Source organism: Varroa destructor, unplaced genomic scaffold (assembly GCF_002443255.2).
Source record: "Varroa destructor unplaced genomic scaffold, Vdes_3.0 BEIS01000003.1, whole genome shotgun sequence".
NCBI classification, from domain to species: Eukaryota; Metazoa; Arthropoda; class Arachnida; order Mesostigmata; family Varroidae; genus Varroa; species Varroa destructor.
In genome coordinates this window covers 5,654,322-5,665,653 of record NW_019211456.1, presented here as the reverse complement: position 1 = coordinate 5,665,653, position 11,332 = coordinate 5,654,322, and the positions used below count along the sequence as shown (strand labels likewise).

The 11,332-nt window shown below is 42.1% G+C and overlaps 1 protein-coding gene and 1 long non-coding RNA gene across 3 annotated transcripts in view; one reads left to right on the top strand and one right to left on the bottom strand.

The window, feature by feature from the left end:
* Window positions 1–529: 529 nt before the first annotated feature.
* LOC111246606 (uncharacterized) overlaps window positions 530–11,332 on the top strand; it is a 41,767-nt gene continuing 30,964 nt past the window's right edge. Inside the window, exons 1-2 of one of the 2 annotated variants that reach the window (XM_086983017.1) lie at window positions 530–1,704; window positions 2,003–2,131. The gene's annotated coding sequence lies outside the window, so the exon portion shown is untranslated. The remainder of the gene's footprint in view (window positions 1,705–2,002; window positions 2,132–11,332) is intronic. The other variant, XM_022796474.2, reaches the window with a different exon arrangement.
* LOC147756440 (uncharacterized) lies at window positions 1,966–11,332 on the bottom strand. Its single transcript, XR_015323331.1, has 3 exons — window positions 10,717–11,332; window positions 5,668–5,850; window positions 1,966–2,161 (listed from the first exon to the last, which is right to left on the bottom strand). It is a non-coding gene; the product is annotated as an uncharacterized LOC147756440 (long non-coding RNA).

Genomic DNA, 11,332 nt, shown 5'->3' with positions numbered 1-11,332 from the left:
CCTCTTCGTAGAGGTATTTTTCACAGGACAAAAATTACCTTACCCTTGATGCTATTGTTTTTGTGACTAGAACCCTGAACAACTGCGTTCTATGAAATACCATATACGGCATTATATATATATAATAACCTTGAACTTTGCAATCATATCCTAAATGCTAGCTATAATCGTAATATCATTTAAACTTGTTTTCATTGTGGCTATCTATTTAGCTGGTTCCTTTTTTCTCTTCTATCTGTGACTTTGATAAAAGTCTAGTTTGTCAAGTCTACAGTAGACGCTTGCTCGTAGGCCCTGTTCGTCCTAGCTGGTCGTAACGTTCATGAGTCCGCGCTCAGATCATCGTTTGAACCATTGTAGCCCCACTCCCATCGGTCGTAGCCTCTCTCGCGCTCCTTTAGCGGTAGCAGCGGACTCCACCATGTTGGCCACTGGGATCGCCCGCTCCCTCAACTGTCATCCAGGCGGCGTAGGCCACACAACGCTGCTCATTCTCGCTGAGTTGCCGCATACACCCTGTCTCGGCGGCGGCGGCGGCCGTCTGCACGAGCACTCAACTGAACTGTTACACCCGCCCCCTTCTCCCGGCCGTTTCAAACAGCCAGCGCCATTCAGTCAGTGTAGGCCACCAGCAAGGCCGTCGCTACCAGCCAACGGTACTCGGGACGTTGTCTGCGACCGCATCGGCAGGTCCACTTCTGCTGCAGCTGTCGCTTCAGGCTGCTCAGGTGAAAAAAGTGAACGATTCTCCGCGGCTATCGGCCTGTACCCACGCATAATACCAGTAGCAGCTGAAGTCAACGTAGTCGCGCTCAAGGAGCCCGTTCAGCAAATCGCCAGTCTTGCGGCCTCGACGATCTACTGAAAGTGCACAACATTCTCATCGGCGCCTCGTTTGTGCATTTGTCCGTTTGCTGCTTGATAATGAACGCCAACCTTTTACTGAGTCGCCCGTTTTCCTGATGGAGTAGACTGTAGCAAGGACAGCAGCGTTCATCGTGGTAGCACTCATCCACCTAACTATCTTTCGTTTACGAAAGAAATCTATTCGGTGACCAATCTACTCACGAAAAAAGATTCATTCACAAAGCGTATGCATGCACTACTGTGTTATTCATAGGAGCTAATTACATACTTATGTACGTCTTGTTTTGGCCACTGAGGTTCCTATTCTACTTGAACTTCTACGTTAAGCCCATCGTGCAAAGAAAGAGCGAGTATCTTTGATAAGCTATGCTGTTGTCGGGCGTTGTGGCGACCTCTTGCATTAAATCAACAAGCCAAATCCAAAGCCAAGTTAACTTGTAACTTGTAGGCAACCTTGAGCACTGCGGTCGAAAAATTCGAGTTGGCCATAGCAGAGAGCGGGACCGCAATCCGCGTATGCATATTTAATAGCACTATTACTACCACGTGGGCAACGATATACGAATTTGCTTGTTCTGTGAGTGCCGTGCCTGTGAAAGGTAGTGCTTCTAGTACCAATTTTTATTTTCAAAGACGCGCACCCATACGACGAGTTCAGCAGAACGAAAAGAAGAACGTCGTAACGTTGAACTAAGTGAACGGAAAGGGCGTCGTCGCCGTCTTTGTTGACTGGTTGTGCAAGAAGCTATACAGAAATATCCAAAGCGAAATAAAGTGTGCTTAACGCCCGTAGTGAATCGGCCGCTAGACAGCTGTTACAGGAACTGCGAGCCGGAGGTAGGTTGTCTGAAGTTGCTTAAATATATACATATCGAGCTCATTTAAACGTCAAGGATAAAATTGGAACGTATTTGCCACGCCTGATTTTCCTACAGTTCATTGCGTTTCTAAACAGATGAAATAGAGAGTATAAGTATGAGTACCTAAAGTGACGACGGAGGACATGGCCATTGGCCAACAAGAGGATAACTAACGAAATTATTGCTTAGCAATTGCGGTTAGCAAATGGCTGCCCTAGAAAACAGGACACCAGTGACATAATCTGGCGCACCCATTACATTTTATTTACTTTCAGCGTTTTCCTGGGCCGCCGTCGTTCGTTAACAATTAACGCGACCATGGACGTGGGCCCGATTTGACCCGTTTCCGTGGTTATTGCTTAGGTTGTAATTTACGCTTATCGATTACATTGAGGACACTTCAGGTTAGCAGTTTAAGTTTAGTGGCTCGTATGCTGCAAAGAAAAATAGCGTATTATAGTAACTACTAGTTATAAACATGGTATTAACTGATAATAATAATAATTACCTAGCTTTCTTGTCGCGTATATTGTGTACTAATAATGTAGATACATTACATTTTCGATATACTAATGTATTATATTTTATCATTGTCATTGTTAAACAAACAAAAATTGTTGCTGGTCGCGCGCCAACCGTGGGACTACCCGAAGATATGCAACAATGATTAAAATGTAGTCTAAGCATTATTGAGGAACCGAAATCCCAGAACCGTTGCAGTCCTCAGATGGTCTAGAAGAGTCCGGTACCTCTGAATGATCTGCGGAGTAGACGGTTTTGAAAAACATAATAATCAGGCTAAAGAACTTAAAGAAGCCGAAGGCTGGAAAATTTGGTATATACAGCCAACAATCGTGGATAATACGAAGCAAGACGAACCAGATAAAACAATTTGCTGCTGTTCAGAAACAATGGCCCATTTACGAAAAGTATGCATCTTTCATAGGGCACACGAACTTTATTATCGTATTTATCTCGACCCGGGTAATCAAAGAAGGGCACTACGTGCAGTATTCTGTTCGGCTATAACATCTCTAAACATACCCACAACTTCTATTTTCCGCTGAATTCCCGTTTTATATCGAAAGAGCGAAAGCGTACGAGTTAAAGGAAGCAAAGGTAGAAAGAGGGGTATAAAAAAGGAAGAAAGCGAAGCGCGAAAAATAGTAAAGAGTGTCCAGGTGGACGACGAATACTTGACAGGTCAGGAACAGGAATTTAAGGCGAACCAATATTGCTATCCTGCGACGAGCTGTCCCCAAAAAACATTGTTTCTATAGGGGAAAGAGATTTCACATTAACCAAGGTAGGTAAAGAAGTCCGAAACGTCCGCTCGTCTTGTGCAAAGACAAGTGCTATTTTTGTCCGCCATCTTATGCGAAAACGAGTCGCTGTAACTTCAAAAATAAGGAGGGCTCAGGTTGGTAATTATAGGATCACTGTTACGTGAAAAGCAAGCAAAATGCAAAAGAAGAGGATATGTAGATCAAATTGCATCTAATGAAGGGGTGCGACGCTCCATACAAATGGATCCCATACCAAGCTATTTACTAGTCATAGTAGATTAGATTACCTAGAAGGAGTGTGGGTATCTGTTTCGTCGACGTTTCTGCCGATCAACTGGAATCAATGAAGATGAGGACTCAGACGATCGTACTACAATACTTATATAGATAGATCTGGCATCGTAAAGTCTTTTAGTAATGGCGCAGTGGGTAGTGTTTGGCTGCTCAACCTTAGGGACATATATTGGTTTGGGTTCGAATACGAGCGTAGACTCGCGTCATTTCGTGCTGGGAGACAACCACACAATGTGATATCTTATATACTATATATGTGGCGTGACACTTGAATCTTTTAGACGTTATTAGTTAGTAATATAGCAAATGATTCCAAGCGATACACACATCTGTAATAGGCATTCAGCTGAATAGTGGAACCGTTGCACTATGGGTTGTTTAAAAAGCTACTGAACCATGGGACGTTCACCAAGGTTTGAGGATCATTTAATTCGCTTTAAAAATATATTAAGATACTTTTGTTTCTTTTAAGTGACAATTCTAGCTTGAAATCTCGCTGGTTCACAATATCAAACTAAGCATGACATTTCCTGGTATATTTTTTCGCTGAATTTTTCTCCATACCAATGTAAAGTATTGCATAATGTTTAAGCACTCTCTACGTGCTTCGTAACAACAAGCACCAACATAAAATAGCAGTTGCACGACCCTATTGCATATATTTATTGACTTTGGCAGAAGACCTTTTGAACAGCAATCCCACCAATTTTAAAATTTCAATCATCAGTGTCAACAAATGGACATCGTCATCCTTGTATGTAATACCGTAGCGTCAACAAGTGGTAAGTGCCACTAGAAGCTGAATTTCTCTGACAACTTTACCGATATTTATTTTCGATTATTTCACTATTGATTACCTTTAGAGTGTTCAGATATATATGAAGTCTACGACACGTGTCGTTTTCTGGTAAGTGGCTGTGCGAGACCTAGTAGTCCTATCTGTGGCTTAGGTGACCCTTCGGTGGGAAAGTGTAGCGGAGCAGACGACAAGGCAGTAAAGCCTGTTCGTGTGGATTGAAAGCGCCACGTTATTTGTTATTACTCGTGGGTACAATCGACAATTACAAGCGAACAACAGCCATTAACGGACCGCACAAGCCACACCAGTAAACGTCACGAACGGCTTATTTTATTTATTTATTATAATCACTCGTGACTTGAACATAGTGAAGGCATTGAGTACATCCAGCATAGCAAACCGTTCATCTTCAAATGCTCGTTTTCACCATAATATGTATAATGAATAGGTTTGAATGATATGTGCTATAAAAACAAAAAAAAAATGTGTGGAATTACTGATGAATTCATATATCCCAAAGAACTACATTCGTTATATTTAAGAGTACACGTACAACCACGATGGAAACGGCATGTCCTAGTGTCGTATCTATGACAGCTCGATCTCCCCATTCAAATGCGGTTATTTATTGGTTTTAAAGAGCTAAAACTTTAAAATTAATATAATGATTTAGGGATTTTTAGGAGAATAAAAGATAATAGCAGTAAGTTACATCTTCTACTCGTGAATATCTGTAATAAGGCTTTTTGCCCTTTACAAAACAAACTGAAGGCGGTTTTCAAAGTTCACCTCTGAATGTACGGAAGTAGGTCACTGGATTGCTTTTGCATACTCAATCGCTTGCAAGATATGAAATGGAAACAGGAAAGTATAAGACAATATGCACCTATTCCAGCTATGCTTTTCTATTATTTTGTCTTCTTTTTTGTAGTTGCCACAGCTGTGGGTTATAAACCTTTCATATATCAAATACACCGGTCGCACCATCAGTGCAGTATAAATAAAGACACGCCTTACACTATTAAGTCATGCTGTCACTCTGGCAATTTAACTAAGTTGGACTACTCGTTTTTATGATGCTATATTTTTCACGCGTTGCTGGCTACTCCAGATGTTCACAAAAGAACGTTAGCTCAAAATCAGGAACTCAGAGCTGCCAACGGAGGTTAGGGAGGTTTCGGTGCAAACATCTACCTGCTTCTAATAAACGTCTTGACAATGCTTACATTTATAGACACCTGAGCAGATTTGTTCTTGAAAGCAATGGATTATCGGCCTACTATACGGCGCATCAGGACAAGAGAGAAGAAAACGACCAAGCTAGTTTTCTTGAAGTGCCGTGTTGTCAACAAGACCCCTACTCCTTTCCGCGTTCCTTCATCTCATCTATGAGTAGACGGGACTTATTCTCGCCTGAATTCATTCCTGCGGTGGGAAGAACAAACGATATCAATCGTACCCTTAATCACACGAAAATTAGGAAAGTACATATATAATGGTATCGGGTTTGCCTCTGCAAGCAAACGCAAGCCCGAGTGGCGTGCAGCCACTGAATACGTGCCTATGTATTATTAGTAGTTTGGGGGCAATCTATCCCGCTGTGATCGTCTCCTTGTCGAGCGTCTTCTCAGGACACTCATATGCTCCTCTTGTCGCCACCTGGTCTTCCTTCGACATGCGCTGCATCGACAAGTGCTCGCTTGCGAAACTGCGAATGTACTCTCCAATGAACTAATGAGTTTGCCTGGAACAATGTAGCAATGTGTGAGTGCTCGGGGATATGTGGCAGATACTAAAGCGCTCTTCTTCCTTTTCGTTTGTATGTTTTTTCTTCCGGAAAAATCGAATCAACGAACAGGAGGAAGAAGAGGTCGTTGCCTGCTCGATGCAGGAACGGCTGGGCCGGCCTTAATAGCAGAGGGCGTTCCTAGCTATTTAAATTCCCTTTAGCTATTTGTTGGTTGTTGTCCGTGCCCTGTCGTACATGATCGTTTTTCAGAACAACGACAATAATAGCAATGGCGGGAGATAAATCAACGAGAATACATGACTGTTCTCCAGCTAGTCCTTCTTCCGCCTGCTTTCTAGAGCATCGGCTAAGAAAGAGATTACTTCTACGTAAATTAAAGATAACAGATGCTCCTTTTTTAACGTATGCTACACAGGCAACGTATCATACCTGTCTTGAAAATCGTTAGGTTAACAGCTGGCGCGTGAGTGCACTCAATGATCGTAAAAAACACTCCCAAAATGGAAAATCCAAGTCAAATAGTTAATAAATGCTTTGCGCGATCAGTACCGGTGCTGCTCTGCTGGCGAGTTGACAGGTCGAAGCTGTGTACCGTGCTTTTCATTAGAACCTCGTATTCAGACATGCTGTCAGGGCATCAAGTACGAAAGATAATCACGAAGCGAGAAAAATATCAATATACTCATACAGCTTCTGCGCTTGAAATATTCGAAGACATTGTAGGGTAACCGTTTGATGGTTTGTCTACAGTATATTCTTCCGTTCTGGCAGCTTATGCTGATCATGAAGAACACCTCAACATGATTATAATCTATTTGCACCTTACGATGCACCTTTGTTCTTTTGTTCGAATTACGTATTTATGATATGTTGCATTGAAACGACTCACTTTTCTGCCGGTATTTGGCTTTCGCAGGGTCATGCACGATGTTCAGGTTTTGATCATTTACCGTTGGTTTCCTATTTTCACTTACGTCACCATATTCTCAGACGACGAAGATCAAACAGCATCGCTGCGGGGGCACAGGGCATATAGCAAATTGATATGGAGCCAATCCGCGAATGAATAGCCACAGCAGATAGCTATGCTTGTGCTAAAGAATTTACATTGTGTTTTGCGATTTCGCACACAAATACTAGCCTATTTATGGTCTTTGTATATCTGTGGGCTTGATGGAGGGGCATTGGGGCGTGCCTGAGAAAGGAAGCCTATGTAGGTATTAAGAACATCGTCGGGGTCGGCATTGAATACGATAGATGAAGTGCCTTACTGCTAGCTTCGTCCCGCCCTAGTCCAACAGGGTCGGCAGTGTCCGCACGTTCGTCGACAGTATTCGTAGTCTCGTTTGTAGAAGGAAAAAGGATAAAAGCGTAATAAATAGCGCCTAGCAACATGATATATAATGTATTTTATAAAATTTCAATTGTAGAGGATCGCACGTAGACTTAGTGCCTATAAATGTCGATTCGGAAAGAGGTGCGGAGCAATGAGAAGACCATCGATCAAGCCATCTCAAATTTGAGGCGGATTGCCCGAAAGAAAAATCGTTCCGTTTTTTTGGGGGGAATCCGTTTTGTACGTGAACCGATTTCAAGGTTAAAGGTTTGCGGCATCATACATCTAACAATTTACTGAGCTAATTTTTTATGTGCTACTTCTCGCACAATGTGGCCGAAACAGTAAATCCGCCCCTCTCAAACAACTCTCATAATGGAGTTCTGCTAGAACAATAAGTTAGAAGGCTTAAGGTATAAACGTAAGGGGACATCAGGTCGGGCGCATTCTCTTGTAATATCTGCCTCGTCCTAGCTAAACCTTTATAATATTGTTAACAATACAGTTTTTCAGAAATATTATTGGGTTAGTTCTCATCTATACGACGCTAGCCTCTCCGTATATTGGGCAAACAAAATTATGGGCTTCGGTTAGAAAACCAATAATAATAATTAATAACGAGCGCTATTTACGGAACTGACGAAAAGATAGGTAGCACCGTTAGAATTTTCATAAAGGCTAGACAACTGGAACTGGCGAAGGGGCAACTAGCGTACATACACGTTCAACGTTATGTTCATCAATGGATACACTTCGAACTGTGCGCCAGCGAGTTATCCTTCATCTCTAGGTCAGTGTGTATTTATCTCATGTTTGCCGTGAGGCTTAAATTCTTCGGGGACGCCTTTACAGCGGACTCGTTTCAGCAGTAGATAGAACGAAGCTGTAGAGCTCCATACGGTAAAAGTACCTTGTAGAAGATCTACAGGTGACTATTGTAGAATACTCTAATTATTAATATCTAATGGCGTCTCTGTGTTAATATTTGGGTTGCTTCAGGGCTATTCTCTTCGATATGGACGTTTTAGTGTCAATAATAGTAAATGTACAGCGCAATCATCGCGGGTTATATAGTTAATGAAATAGACAAAAACGACAACGACCCCACAGGAGATGTGCTTTAATTATATAACAATAGAAACATTCAGAGAGCACCACATAAATTGCTCATGTGTTCAAAGTATATGTACGATACGATATGAATATTTACTATATGAACTTGTCTGTGTTGTGATCATTTAGATGTATGAATGTGATTTACGCGAAACGTAAATATCATAGAATGACGGAATTCGGAAAGGGTTCGAGCAGATTTTTTTTTTCTACGCTTATATCTCTGCGCCATTGCAGACGTCCATCGACCTGATCTCGCGTCGCAGGTAGCTTTTGTCCGGCACTAACGCGGCCTCCATCCGCATCACTAAGAGGATGACGCTGTTGTTTTCTTGTTATTACTATCCATTGTAGTTTTCTGTTTGTTAGCCGCAGTAACGGTCATTCAGTGGCCTCAACGAGTGAATCAAACACAGCACAAACCAACCAACTGTGACTATCATCATCATCATAGCGTCATCATCTCCGCTGATGCCACTGACGGAGAACGATACAGAAACATGCATATAAGTAATCATACTGGCTGAAAGCCTTATCATTGTTGTGGTGCCGGTGATGGACTCCAACAACATAAAGGAGCTTCGGCTAGCTAGCTCTAGAGACATGCTTACATAGCTCCATTGCGATGGAAGAAATTGCGGCAGGGCGGAGTGCTGGTCGTCGTCGCTGTCGGCCACTACCGATCTATTCGCCGCAGAGCCGAGGTTACATTAAACAATGCTCGGAAATGTATACGAGAGACTGTGGGCTCGACAGACAGTTAGGCGGATTATGACGGCCACCCGTGAACAAAACACCTTTATTTCATTACGGCCGCTGCCGCCTACCTGATCGTACAACAATTATAGACTTGTTTCTCCCGGCGATCTCAATGAGATGTTCTGCCCTATACATTAAAACAAAATAGAAGACAACTGACGATATCCCGCATGAATCTGTACGTGAGGTATGCCAGAACTAGCGTTCAGTACATGGAACGGTAATAGTGGCTTTCCAAAAGAGGAAAAGTCCAATTTGTAAATTTGTTTATTCGTTTGTACATATTTTTTTTTTGTATAGTAATAGAGTAGAACGGAGATACAGAAAGAGATCACCGGATCGGAGTCTTTGTCCTCGACATTTCGCCTGTGGAGCCTGTGTGATACTTCATTAAACTTCGAAGATTTTCTAAAATTTCTATAATGGTCCGGGAGCCCTTTCAACGATACAGTATCGCCGGAATGTTATATATTTGATCATAAAATCACATATAATTTTATGATCAAATATATAACATTAACATAACTTACATATAAGTTGTTTACTTGAGATAGGACATTACAAAGGTGCTAGAAATAACATTGTTAATAATGAACACTGTTGCTTTTTCTGACGTATTTTTTCTGTTGTATCTTCATGACGAATTTTATTGACTACTCTTAATCGACACGATGCGAACTTAGCGAGCTTACTTCTAAGCGGCTGAGAGGCATTTGACTCAAGATGACAGATTAATAATAGATTCCTTAGATTTTCTTATAGTTCCAGTAACTGACAATTTGTAAGTGAAATTGGCGTTTAGGGCATCAAAATAGACGGCCTCGATGTCTCCAAAGTCGGCATTTCTACAAATCAAAGGAACTGATTATTAATGAAAGCCAGAAACTCTGTTTTTTACGTGCATTTATTTTTCTATTGTATTGCAACAAAATCGATCCTTTTGGTCTGAATGATCAGCTCCTATGGAATGAGTACGGTAATTACTAGACCCGTGAACAACTTACTATAGTCCTTTCGTAAGTTCGGTGGAAAACTCTATTACGTGTTTTTAACTACACAAGCGGAGAGTTTGTGTCTGCACCTTGTGCTACGGGTAGATGCAACGACATTGCTTCACCCTATTGTCGCTAGTGGCGGCAGTAGTAACAAGGTCGTCAACAATTAGGCTTGACAGACATAGCCGAAGGATAAATACGTATTCTATCACCCATACGAGATGCTGTTCTATGTATTGCAGTGGTAAACAAACCAGTCCATAGCACGTTCTTTTACTTCCACGCCGCAACGGACACGTTAGATAATCGCATGTTATTTTTGTTAGCTTGGCTCAAGAACATAGTCCAAGGACATGCTCAACGTTGAATGGTTTACCAAAGGGTGAACTAACAATGGAAAAAAACGAATTAAAAAATTTGTTCATTGTTTTACTTGCTCCATTTTAGATGTAGCTGTCAACGCGATGATATCGCATCCCAATGCTTGCCAGCCCTTGTGATCGATACGCCTAAATCTGAACTAACCTTCTTTTTTATATCGAGGGAAGCTTCCTGTTTTAGTGGTGATAATTTCGATAGCATACGGCATCATATATGCCCGGGGTTGGAGCGGGGGGGTAATTGTCAGCTTCAGGCGTGGCTTTCCAAAGCGCTTACCGTGTTTTTCTTCTCGCTGATGCAAAGGAGCTTAGGCGAACCTGGGGGCGGCAAGGCCATTCGCGCAAGACAGCGTATTCTTCTAATAACATCATTATATAGTGATGATAATATCGCTCGAGTGCGCGTTCCTCGCGTCGCACCTTACTAACGAGAATAAGATGTATCAATCTAATTTTCTTTCTCAATGCTCTTCCAAATGTTGGCACGTTATGGAGGCGAAAGGAAGGAATGAATAAACGTAATAACTATCGCAGTGTTTGAAACAAAAGATGTTCCGACTAGCGATGACTTGACTCCTGACGAAACAAACACAGGGTAAGTCAAGTCGAACATGGCGACTGGGTAATGCTCTAGTCACTATCTAGCTCTGAGGGAGTCGTCTGCTCAAGCTATAGCAAGCTATAGACAATCTCACAAGCTAAGATATATGCGTGCTAAGGTGCGCCGGCAGACAAGCACACATTCGCAGACGGCTAACGACTCGACTGATGCTACTGCTGGTACTAAAACTTTGGCGATGTCAATAGTTACTGCCGTTGCGGCTACAAACTAAAGTGTGAGCAGCGGCTATGGCGATGATAGTGGCGATTCTGGTGCTCCTTATAATCAGCGT